At 39.9% G+C, this 12,272-nt stretch overlaps 1 protein-coding gene across 4 annotated transcripts in view; it reads left to right on the forward strand.

The window, feature by feature from the left end:
• The window catches only part of ASCC3 (activating signal cointegrator 1 complex subunit 3), a 938,401-nt gene that overhangs the window by 420,792 nt on the left and 505,337 nt on the right, over nucleotides 1-12,272 (forward strand). The window lies entirely within an intron of this gene.

The raw sequence follows: 12,272 nt of genomic DNA on the forward strand, positions 1-12,272 counted from the left end.
GTTCTAGCGTTCCGGATTTTAGCCATGATCTTTCGGCTTTTCTGAGATCCTTCTTGCATTGCAGCAGTTCAGAATCGAACCAGCCCTCTTGGTTGGGGGTTCTTATTCTGCGGGTTTTTTTGGGGGCAATCTCGTTTAGTATATTGGTACTATCTTGTATCCAGGAGGTCATGATTTGTTCCGTATCTTCTATTGGATTGGTGTTGATTTCGAAGTGGGACCAGAATTCCATTGGGTCAATCTTTCCTCTGGTATTGTGGGTTTTGACGGTTCTTGTTTTTTCGCTTTTAGGAGGTTTAAGTTGGCATCCAATGGTGAAGCTACATAGGCGGTGATCGGACCAAAGGGAGTCTGACCAGTTGCCTTGTTTCCAATAAAAAGTGGGATTGGTCTGTTCCTTGGAGGATAGAGTTACCAGGTCTAACTGATGTCCTCTTTGGTGGGTTTTGATCGGGGGGTGTTTGTCAAAGCCTAGTTGTGAGAGCAGTGACCAGAAGTCCGCGGTTTCAGGTTGGTCAGTTTGCTCGAGGTGTATGTTGATGTCCCCACACAGTAGGTTGTATGGGCTTGTTAGAGAATTGGTAAGAAGTGATTCAGCGAAGTCGTCTTTGGTCGTGGTCCATTTTTTGGGGGGTATGTAAAATAAAGTGATGGTTAGTGAGGAGGGCAGAGATGTTGATGCTAGGGCGATGGTTAGAATTTCGGAATTAGGTGAAGAGGTTGTGTTAAGAACGGAAGCATTGAGATGGTCTCGGAAGATTATTGCTAGTCCTCCTCCTCTTCCCCATGTTCTGGCTAGGGAGAGTATCTTGAATCTTGGTGGTAGACAATCTTTAATAATGATGTCTTTGTCTGAAAGCAACCAGGTTTCTGTGAGAAGGACAAAGTCGGGGTTGTTTTCAGTTAGCCAGTCTTTGATTAGTGTGGATTTATTCCTCATAGATCTGATATTCAGGTAAAAGCCCTGCAGGGACTGGTGGTTGGTGTGATTGGGTGGGGAGTAGTGGGAGTACGCCAGTTTTTTTAGGGTTCTTAGTTTTTTTGGGTGGGGCTTGGTCGGTTTGTAGTGGTGAGGGGGGTTGTTGGGCAAGTGGGCGTGCGGGTGGTCTTGTGTGGTGTGGAGAGTGTATGTAGTGGTTCTGGGTTTTACCGATCGGTGCAGCGTGATGTGGATGGGAATGGGGGATGTATTGGAGTTGTCTGCGTTGCAGAGCCTGGAAGAGAGCAAGAGGAGTATAAGTAGAGCTACGCATTGTTGTGTATTTGGCTTGGCCATTGTGAGGGGCTCGTCCCAGCTGTGGTTGGAGACGTTGGGGAGTTTCCTGCGATTGAGGTCAGGATTAGTGCAAGGGGGGAAAAACGGAAGTTGGGGTTTCTAGATTAGTGGGTCAAAGGGCGGTTTAGTAGATTCCTGTAAGATGTCCTGAAGGTTAAGCAATGTAACAAGGATAAACAAAGTGGTTTCAATACAGTGGTGCTATGATCTGTATAGGTCTGGCAGGGTTATACACTAGAGTTTTATGTAACAGTAAAACTTATCCGGATTGGGGGTATCAGGGTTATATCCACGAGACCCGGAGTTGGTGCTGTTGGATCTGTCTCGTGGGAAGGAGTTCCTTTTAGGGTTGAGACGGTTGTGTCTTTGTCGGAGTGCTGGGGCTGTGACTGTAGTGGCGATCTGTGGTTGTCTCTGTGGTCTGGGCAGGCTCTGTGGTCGGTGGGCGGTATCGGAGGCTGCCTGTGCGGGTGTCTCCCGCAGGTGCTTCGCGGTTGGGTTCCTGCTGGTTCGGGAGGGGTGTCCGGCTGAGCAGGTAAGAAGGTGCTAGTCCCCAGGCTTGTCTGAAACAGGTGCAGGCAAATTTGAATAATATTCGCGCTTCTATTGGTAGCCAGTGCAGCTTTTTATAGTAGGGGCTGATGTGGTCTTTTTTTCTTAGTCCGAAAATTAGGCGCACGGCGGTGTTTTGTATTAGTCTCAGTTTTTTTAGTGTTTTTTGTGGGATACCCAGGTAGATGATGTTGCAGTAGTCAAGAATGGATAGGATCAGCGCCTGTACCAGCAACCTGAATGATGTTGGGTCGAAGTATTTTTTTATGGTCCTTAGTTTCCATAGCGTGAAAAAACATTTTTTCACTAGTGAGTTTGTGTGGTCAGTCATAGTTAGGTGTGTGTCTAGGGTGATACCGAGTATTTTTATGTTTTTGGATATTGGGTATTCGTGATTGTTTATTTTTATCGATGTAGTGTCTCAGCAGTTGTTATAGCCGATATTCACTGATTTGCTAAAATCAGGTTATGGACATGGTGATCAATTTCAGGAACTGACACCGTTTGAGGCCTACCAGACTTTGTTGCATCTTCAGTCTAAAAATCTCCACACTGAAAGATTGCATACTACTTCTTCACTGTGGAGTATGATAGGCATTTGTCACTCAGTTTCCTTCATGTATTCATGTATTTCCTTTGGTAGAATATGAACTTCATGACAGCTCGGAGATGCACACTTGAAAATTCCATACTTTTCGTTGACATGGTTCAATCAATGATCTGAAAAAATGTCAAAAACATAGCATTATAATTGTGCAAATTGGCACTTTGCAAAATAAAATAACACTCTTTTAAGCTAAAGTGGCAAAATACTAGGGTCGTTTCATAAATAATGCACAGGTTGGCAACATTGGATAATGCAATTGCAGTAAACCTTGTTTCACATTCACTTCAGTGCTTGAAGCAGCAGGATGTGTTCTTAGGAGCTCTGTAGTGAACATAGTGTAACTGTGATAAGTGTGGGAAATGGAGGATGCCGGTGTCTCGGGTACTGTGTCTGTTGACGATCAGAGGTCGTACATTAAGATTGAAACTCTACGTGGCAAAAACCCGACAGAAATCCACCGTGCATTATGTGAAGCTTGTGGTGAGTTAACAGTGGACCATAGTACAGTTTCTCAGTGGGCAATTCATTTTCGAAGTAGTTGTGTGAGCATAGATGATGATGCAAGTCCAGGAAGGCCGAAATCAACAACCGATGAATGATGTGTGAAACTCGTGGCTGATGCTCTTGAACAAGATCGTTGTGCGACATGCGAGGAACTTTCTGAAACCACAGAGATTCCACCAACATCAGTATACCGAATTCTGATTTTGCTTTTGAGATATATATTAGTGCAACTCTTTGTGTAACACTGTTCTCTTATTTGTTTCGTGCCAGCAGCAAGACCTTTGTGTTTTGTTGTTCGATGGATTTTCAGATGCTTTTGTGTTAGCAAGTGCTTTTAATCTACAGTGCTGCATTATGCTTTGTAAATGGAAGGCAGAAATCCTGGGGCATTTCAGAAAAATTAAACAGGAAGCCTGGGTGGGTAAAAATCAATAATGCAATAAATTACTAAAAGATAGAAACTTGCTGCAACAAGAACAGAATTCTTCTTTCTTAATCTGAGAAAAGTTTTAGGAGCTGTATTGATCCAGAAAAAAACTGGATTATTAACAAGTTGACTTACATGTTCTCGGACCAACATAAGACTCATTTAAAATACAGATATTGGGATATTGGTGTCAGGGCCTATCTAGGTGATAGTGTGGCGCAGTAGTTAAAGCTGCAGCCTCAGCACCCTGGGGTTGTGGGTTCAAACCCACACTGCTCCTTGTGACCCTGGGCAAGTCACTTAATTCCCTCATTGCCCCAGGTACATTAGATAGATTGTGAGCCAACCGGGACAGAGAGGGAAAAATGCTTGAGTATTTGGATAAATTCATGTAAACTGTTCTCAGCTCTCCTGGGAGAACTGTATCTATAATAATAAAACCCTAAGCGCGCATGCGTACTCTTACTTGCGTGTTCCGTGATCCCTGATCTGTAGGTCCATGGCCGGCAAGAGTGAGCATGCACGCTTACAAAGTTCCCTCTGTCGCAGACCCCATACTCCACGGCCGAAGTTTACAATGCAGACGGGGATCGAGAGAGGAGCTGCTGCGGCAACTAAAATGGCTGAAGTTTATTTCTAAGTTCAAAGCAGCCGCGGTGGCTCATCTCACGAGCTGTACCTGCGTCGGAGAAGGCTTACGATGCAGGCGGGGATCGAGAGAGGAGCAGCGGCAGCAACTTTATACTTAAAAATAACTCCGCAAAGGAACTAAGGGAGCCGTTGTTGTTAAAGTGATCCAATTAAGCCTTCTGCTTCAAAGGAGATGTACCCAGCAGCATGTGTGCCTCCACCTCCTGCTATTCCAAAGCACAAGCAAGTTTTGTGATCCCATCCGGGTAATAGCAGGCGCGTTCGGGAGCAGATAAAGGGTGCTGCTGGACAGGAGGGGAGGGAACAGGAAGGGAGGCCTACTGCTGGATAGGAGAAGCAGGGAACAGGTGCTGCTGGACAGGTAAAACAAAGGGAGAAGGGCTGCTGCTGGACATGGGGAGCAGTGAAGGGGTGATGGTAGACAGCCAAGGAAAGTGAGAGACATAAAGAAAGATATATATTCTAGCATCCGTTAATGTAACGGGCTATAAGACTAGTAGATAAATGAATAAACATAAAAACAGAATCAATTCCATGTGTTCACACCGGTGGCACATCCAGTCTCAAGATTGGAGAAGCTGGGTCTATTTTCCCTGGAGAAGAGAAGACTTAGAGGGGATATGATAGAGACTTATAAGATCATGAAGAGCATAGAGAGAGTAGAGAGGGACAGATTCTTCAAACTTTCGAAAAATAAAAGAACAAGAGGGCACTCAGAAAAGTTGATAGGAGACAGATTCAAAACAAATACTAGGAAGTTCTTTTTTACCCATCGTGTGGTGGACACCTGGAATGCGCTTCCAGAGGACGTAATTGGGCAGAGTACAGTACTGGGGTTCAAGAAAGGATTAGACAAATTCCTACTGGAAAAGGGGATAGAGGGGTATAGATAGAAGATTACTGCGCAGGCCCTGGACCTGTTGGGCCACTGCATGAGTGGACTGCTGGGCACGATGGACCTCGGGTCTGACCCAGCAGAGGCAGTTCTTATGTTCACTTCTTGTTACTTGGAAATGCATTGCAGATTCCAAAAAGCAGAGATTTATTGGTTTATCCATTTCTCTACTGAGTTCAATGAACTTTTTAGTTGTCCACTTCCTCTACTGGGAGATAAGTTAGGATGGTGGTGTGGCTCAATTTCTTTTGAGCTGCCTTTGCTATAAACTTTCTGTTCATTTGATATAAAGTAAAACCTTGCATTGCAAGTAACTTAGTATGTAAGTGTTTTGCAAGACAAAACATTTTATTAAATTTTAACTTGATATACAAGCAATGTCTTGCAATACAAGTACATACAGTATACATCATCACAACTGAGCCGGTGGTTCTTCTCTCTCTGACTTGCGGTAGTGTAGTGACTGTTCTAAATGAGTGAGGTTTTGCAATACAAGTACATACAGTATTTTCTATTAAAGTTTTTGGGTTGTAAAATGAATCGTCTGAGTTTCCATTATTTCTTTGATATACAAGAGTTTTGGATTACAAGCATGGTTTCGGAATGAATTATGCTCGTAAACCAAGGTTTTACTGTATATTTATTTTATTAGTTATTAATACATTTCAGGTATTGAAATATATCTCTCATATCTCCCCCTCCTGCCTCTATTCTACTCTTGTTTACATTTTAAGCCTCTTATTGTAGGGCTTCTCATGAAGTGACTGTATCATTTTGGTAACCCTTTTCTGGACTGCCTCTACTTCATCTATATCTTTTTGGTGGTGAAATAGTCTCCAGAAATATATACACTGTTCGATATGAGATCTCAAGTTCCAAGTTTTATTAAAATGGGGAACAATCAACGGATTTAAGACACAACTTTACTTACATGAAAACAACAGGAAAGTGGGGAGAAATACAGTTTTTAAAAGGAGATAATACAATTAAGGTTAAAACAAAAGGGAAATGGGAGAAATCATATTGATGTTGAATATTAATAGGAACAGAATGTGGCAAGGGAGAAGCCAGAGATTGATTAGCAATCATAAGCGTCTTTAAATAAGAAGCTTTTAAGGTTGCCCTTAAATTTATCTAGATTTTGCTCTGCCCTTAAATATGATGATAACGAATTCCATATTGTAGGGGCTAAAGTTGCAAATGAAGAGGCCCTATGGGCACTAATGAATTTTAGGGATGGGACATGAAGAAGGTGCTGTGATGCGGATCTTAAAGTTCTCAAAGTTTCATGAGGAATATACTTATCAATAAAAGCAGGTTCCTTGGTGTTTATAGTTTTAAAGGAAATTAAGGCAATTTTATAAGTTATACGGACTTGCACCAAGACAGTATTCCTTCCTTTTATATGCCTTCTTACTTAAGGAAAATTGTAAAGAATTACTTGAAAGTGTAGACACAGAAAGTTGCAGACTTGAGTACTCTGTGTACATAATCATAAACCAAACACTCCACTACAAACATCCTTAATGCTCCTATGTTGAAATAGTGAAAGAAAAAGCATCTACTGTCTAGTCACTACTTGTTTGCTCAATCGTAGGCATAAAACAAGGCTTCACGAGTTTAGTGATGAGAGTAGCTTCATCAATTTATTTGTTCTTAAAAAAACATTGATGTAGCTTCAATCAGCACTAGAATAGTGAAGGCCTTTTATTTCTGTGACTGATGAACAAGTAGTACACTAGATCAGTGGTACCTGACTCTATCCTGGAGGACCACCAGCCAGTCAGGTTTTCAGGATAGCCCTAATGAATATGCATGGAGTAGATTTGCATGCCTGTCACCTCCATTATACAATATACAAATATCTCTCATGCATATTCATTAGGGCTATTTTGAAAACAGGACAGGGTTAGGAATCACTGCACTAGATGGTAGATGCCTACTGTTAATCTGAGCTGAGTTTTTTTCCTTCATTATTTCAGCACACATACACCTGACACTTATATTGTATAATGTATGCACTTAACAAATTGTAAGATTATATTGTTGGTCTTCCCCAAATATGTGCATTCAGAGATCATAAGTTTGCTATGGGCTAAGGCGTGAAATCTCCAAGCTGTTTTTTTTGTTTTTTTTTTAATGTTGAGCAGTGGCAGCAGCAGCAGAATTTAGCCGGGTGGTCATCTAAATTACCCGGATGGACCGCCCGGCTAAAAGGCCCTAAGATAACCATATACCAGCCATCAAGATGTGGTTTTGTTGGAAAGATGTAGTTCCCACCTAAAAACAGCTAAGACAGTTTCTTAGATAGGCTCCAAACTGCTTAGCACATAGCTTCCAAACATAAGAGTCATACCAAACCTTTGCTTCCCAGTGGAGCAACTGAATAATATTCAAAGAAGCTAGGCGCAAAAAAGTGCTCTAACATGGGACCACACACTGGACACGTGTACATTGGCCTGTGTTAGTGGCAGCTATGTCAAGTACACAAAATTCGTATTGAGACCCAGAAATGCACACACATACCATTATTGCACATGTGCTGGAATACTATTCCATGCATAAAACGTTTGGCAATACCAATATCATAGCATTCCAACAGATATGCACATGAGTTCACAAAAAATTGCTGATGAAATAGTGCTCAAAAAACTTTAATCACAGTAAATGATTGTCTATTGGCCTCAACAATCTGCTACTACCAGTTCAGTATTATGGGAAGGCTCCAATTTTCAGTCATCAATCTTGAAAAACCTCCAAAACCAAACCATATTTATTGTAGTCATAAAAATCTTTTTAGCTATACTTATTTTAGTTTATATTGTGTTTTCCTTATTCATTACTTTTAATGCTTGTATTAGTTACTTAGAATTTTATTATGTATGATATTATTATATTGTATGCTAAGTACCTATTGTGTAAACCATTATGAACTGCTGGTTAGGTGATATATAAAAATAAAATTATTATTATTATTGTGCTTTATATTAAAAACCATTTTAAAACTTTTACTTTGTTTGAAAAAATAAAAAAAGGATTTTTTTTAATTTCGTAAAGTAAAAATCACCAGTATACATTTAGAAGAAAAAAAAAATCACTTATCTTTTGCCCAGTGGAGGTTTTCAAGCACTTAGGGCTGCTTTTACTAAGCTGCACTAGCGGTTTTAGCATGCGCTGCATTGCCACGCGCGCTAGACGGTAATGCCAGCATTGAGTTGGCGTTAGTTCTTGGTGCGTAGCACGGGGTTAGCATGCGCGGCAATGCAGCACGCGCTAAAAACGCTAGCGCACCTTAGTAAAAGGAGCCCCTAGCATATGGCTTTATATTTTCATATGTCCCTAAGCAAAACAAGAAACACAAATGTTTTTTTATCATCAAAAATATTCATACTCCTTCTTACACAATCACTTTATATAGAAATGTCATTGCATACAGCAACACAAAATGGCACTGCTTGTTATTTAAAAATACTGACATCTCAGCTTTACTCTGATTACCATTCACTATTTTAACAAATATTTTTATATGGTGAAAAATCGCAGAACTATTTCTTCTGTGTTACTACATCTGAATAACTCCTGAAACTGTGTAAAATACTGATAGCTCAACCATATTTCAAAAATCAGTTAGTCTGTTCTCTTAGGGTTTCCACAGCTGGCATTGTGCATGTTGCAGGTTTCTGGGTCTCGCTGCTTCTGTCAGGTAGAAACCGACATTTTCTTCTATGCTCTGAAGTCTGCCGTTTGATTTTGTAAATAGTGGATTCACTGACCTGATTGGGAACAGGGCAGTCCACCAATTTAAATTTTGGTGGGAAAGTCAGTTGGTCAGAAATTTGAGTTTTATTGTGAAAGTCCATAGAATGGAAAAAGTCTCTGGTAGGTTTAAAGATGTTTTCCCCGTGGAGCTGGATTAGATGATCTCTCAGGGTTTCCGCAGCTGGCATTGTGCTTGTTGCAGATTTCCGGGTCTTGCTGCGTATTTGTTAGGTAGAAACCAACGTTTTAGCCACCATTTTGTGGCTTTCTTTAGGGTATGCTCTGAAGTCTGCAGTTTGACTTTGTAAATAGTGGGTTCACTGACCTGATTGGGAACAGGGCAGTCCACCAATTTGAATTTTGGTGGGAAAGTCAGTTGGTCAGAAATTTGAGTTTTATTGTGCTTGTTGCAGGTTTCCGGGACTCTCTGCGTATTTGTCAGAAAAGCAAACAGCATGGTGGCTGAAATGTTGGTTTCTACCTACCTGACAAAGTTGTAGGGTTGTTTGCTTTCGGTAAAGAGAGGAAATAAACATAAAATCCTCACTAATGCTGACTATAGAAGGATGAGCTCACTCTTTACACCTATTTAGATTTTGGGTTAAAATCCCAGTACTGCACCCATCCTTTAGTCCACACATTTCTCTATGTCTGCACAAAATAGGTACGATAGCTTCATTATCATGGGTGAAAGAAATGGTGTGGTAGCCATGTTAGACCACGCTTAAAGATAATATGTTAAAATCAAGCAAAACAAAACGAGTTAGTCCAATAAAAAAGATATCACCTTAATTGTTTTTGCTTTATTTCTTTTTATTTCTGCATTTTATCATGGATGTAACTGGCTTTAGCATACAATTTTGTGGACTCTCAATGCAAAAATAGGTATTGCGCATAAGCTAACTGGTGCATAAATCTTTATGCACTTTGTTGCATCAGTCCCAAGTTACTTTAAAACTAGTACAGTGATACCTTGGAATCTGAACTTAATCCGTTCCAAAACCCCGTTCGAGTTCCAAAACAATTTTTCCCATTGAAAATAATAGAAACTGGATTAATTACATTACATTACATTAGTGATTTCTATTCCGCCATTACCTTGCGGATCAAGGTGGATTACATCAGAATTGTCGAGAAATTAAGGTAATACATGTTGAATAATTTGAACATTTTAGATTTGACAATCACTCTCCCTTATCTATAAATAAAAGCAGTGCTGATTCTCAGTAGCTCTAGTATTCTAAACTGTCAGCTAAAGCTTCAAAAATAAAATCTAAATCCCCCTTAATCCGTTCCTGGGTCCCACAAACTCAAATTTTAACAGGAAATACACTGTATTTTAAGGTAAAATATTAATAAATATTCCAAAGCAGCAAATTCAGATTCTGGGGCACAAACACACACATACAATGTGCAGGGCGTTCGGATTCCAAGACAAAATTTACTACAAAAAAAGTTTGGATTCCAAGTCGTTTGAGTTCTGGGGCGTTCGGATTCTGAGGTACCGCTGTACTTTTGTAATTGCATTCTTTACAGAGTGACCCATACCAGCAACAGTGGTTCGAGGATGTGCTGACATGGCATGCTAGAAAGCTCATAACAAAACTTGCTTTATACCTTGGTAGATTAATAGACAAACAGGAACATTTGATTGCTACAACAGCATTAGTTTTGACGAATATACAGTAGGTGGTCAAAAGGCAGGCCTAAGATCAAATTCTGTCCAAAACATGCAACATTGATTTTCTTTCCCAGTTTGCATTTGCTATTTATTTACCTCAGATTTAAAAAGTCCTATTATGAAAACAAACAAATTTTTCACAAAGCTAGTCACAAATGGATAAATTTTGCATGAGTTTTATAATGAATTGAGCGGCAGATAATGAAATCAATCAGTATATTTTGTATTTCCTTTCCAAAGGTAAGTACATTTCTATAATAACTTCCTATTTACTTATGCATATTGCTTTTTATTAGTAGCTATAAAAAATAATAAGCATTTTTATGTAGTTTTATGAGATAAAAATGTAATTTCATCTCAGTTTTTTTAGGTGCATTTGTTTCAGCTCAGTGCCCTAGTCGTCTTAAGAGTGGCGGTGTTTCTTTAAAGGGACGTTTCACATAATTCTCATGTTGCCATGTACATGTAGAAGAGTATTTCTAAAAATCTTCCTTCAAAGAGGTCTAAGTATCTCGAGAACAATATCTGTATATGTCCCCAGAGAATACTTGACTTTTGTATATTCTATAAAGGAAAATAAGCATCTGTTTTCCTTTATAGAGTGTGAGCTTAGTAGGTATAAATGTGGGCATACATTTATACTTAACCAGCCAAGTTGCTGGGTTAAATGTTCTTACCTAAGTTCTGGTAATGTGCATGTAATATACAGTATTCTGTAAAGTATGCATGTAGATGTGTGACCCACCAATGTTTTGCCCAAGGGCTGCCCATGTACTCCCACTTGTAAAAAGCATTCTCTGAGGACAAGCAGGATAATTAGTTCTCATGTGTGGGTGATAATACAGACTCTGCCCAGCATTCCTTTTTCTGCTAAGGATGTGTGAATGCCTTCCTACTTGCCTGACTTACATGGGATCCACAGTTTCTTCTCATGGGCAGGGCAGAGAAGATATCTTATAGATTTAAGATAAGCTTGAAGACTTTCTTATTTCAAGATGCTTTCAACTGCTCTTGAATTATTTCACTTTCATTCAACCAACCGCTTCTATGAAGCGATCCCATTCCTAATGTTTTATCCTCTCCCCCTATTTTCATTCAACCCTTTTTTATTTCTCTCCCCTCTCTTTTTTCTTACCTATTATGTAACTTTATCCCTCCCCTTCTCTTTTATCCTCACTCTCAAGTATGTCCTGTTTATGTTATTAATTGTACACCTCTACTACTTCTCTTTATAAGTGCTACAATCCTTTATTCCTATTTTTAATATTTTATTGTAAACCGGCTAGATACCAGTTGATGGTCGGTATATTAAAAATAATAAACTTGAAACTTAATAAACTTGAAACTTGACTCTGTTGCACAATTTTTCCGAGTAAAACTTTGTTCCTGACCTTTTTCTTTTAGTCGTGTGCACCTTTTTTTCTGTTGTTTTTGTCCTTTTCCCTTAGCTTTTAAGTTTTTTTTATCACTAAGTTTTCTTTATTTTTTGTGGCTTGTGGCCTACTTAGGCCTGAGTTCCCAGTCAGGACTCTTAATAAAAACAAAAAATCAGAGTTATTTTCAGGATTGAGCTGTATGATTTCACTTCGGCTATTTTGCCCAATATGTCCCGGAATCCTCCCAATGGCTTTAAAAAAGTTCTTGAGGGGAGAGTGTGGCACAGAGGTTAAAGCTATAGCCTCAGCACCCTGAGGTTGTAGGTTCAAACCCCCTGCTGCTCCTTGTGGCCCTCGGCAAATCACTTAAACCCCTAATGCCCCAGGTACATTAGATACAGTAGATTGTAAGTCCGCCAGGACAAACAGGGAAAAATACTTGTAAACCGTTCTGAGCTCCTCTGGAAGAACGGTTTAGAAAATAAATGAAAGGACCACAGCTGGTGCTTCCATACCTCACTGTAAGCTCTGTTCCTGAATGCAG

This window comes from Geotrypetes seraphini, chromosome 3, assembly GCF_902459505.1.
Source record: "Geotrypetes seraphini chromosome 3, aGeoSer1.1, whole genome shotgun sequence".
In the NCBI taxonomy this organism is placed as follows: Eukaryota; Metazoa; Chordata; class Amphibia; order Gymnophiona; family Dermophiidae; genus Geotrypetes; species Geotrypetes seraphini.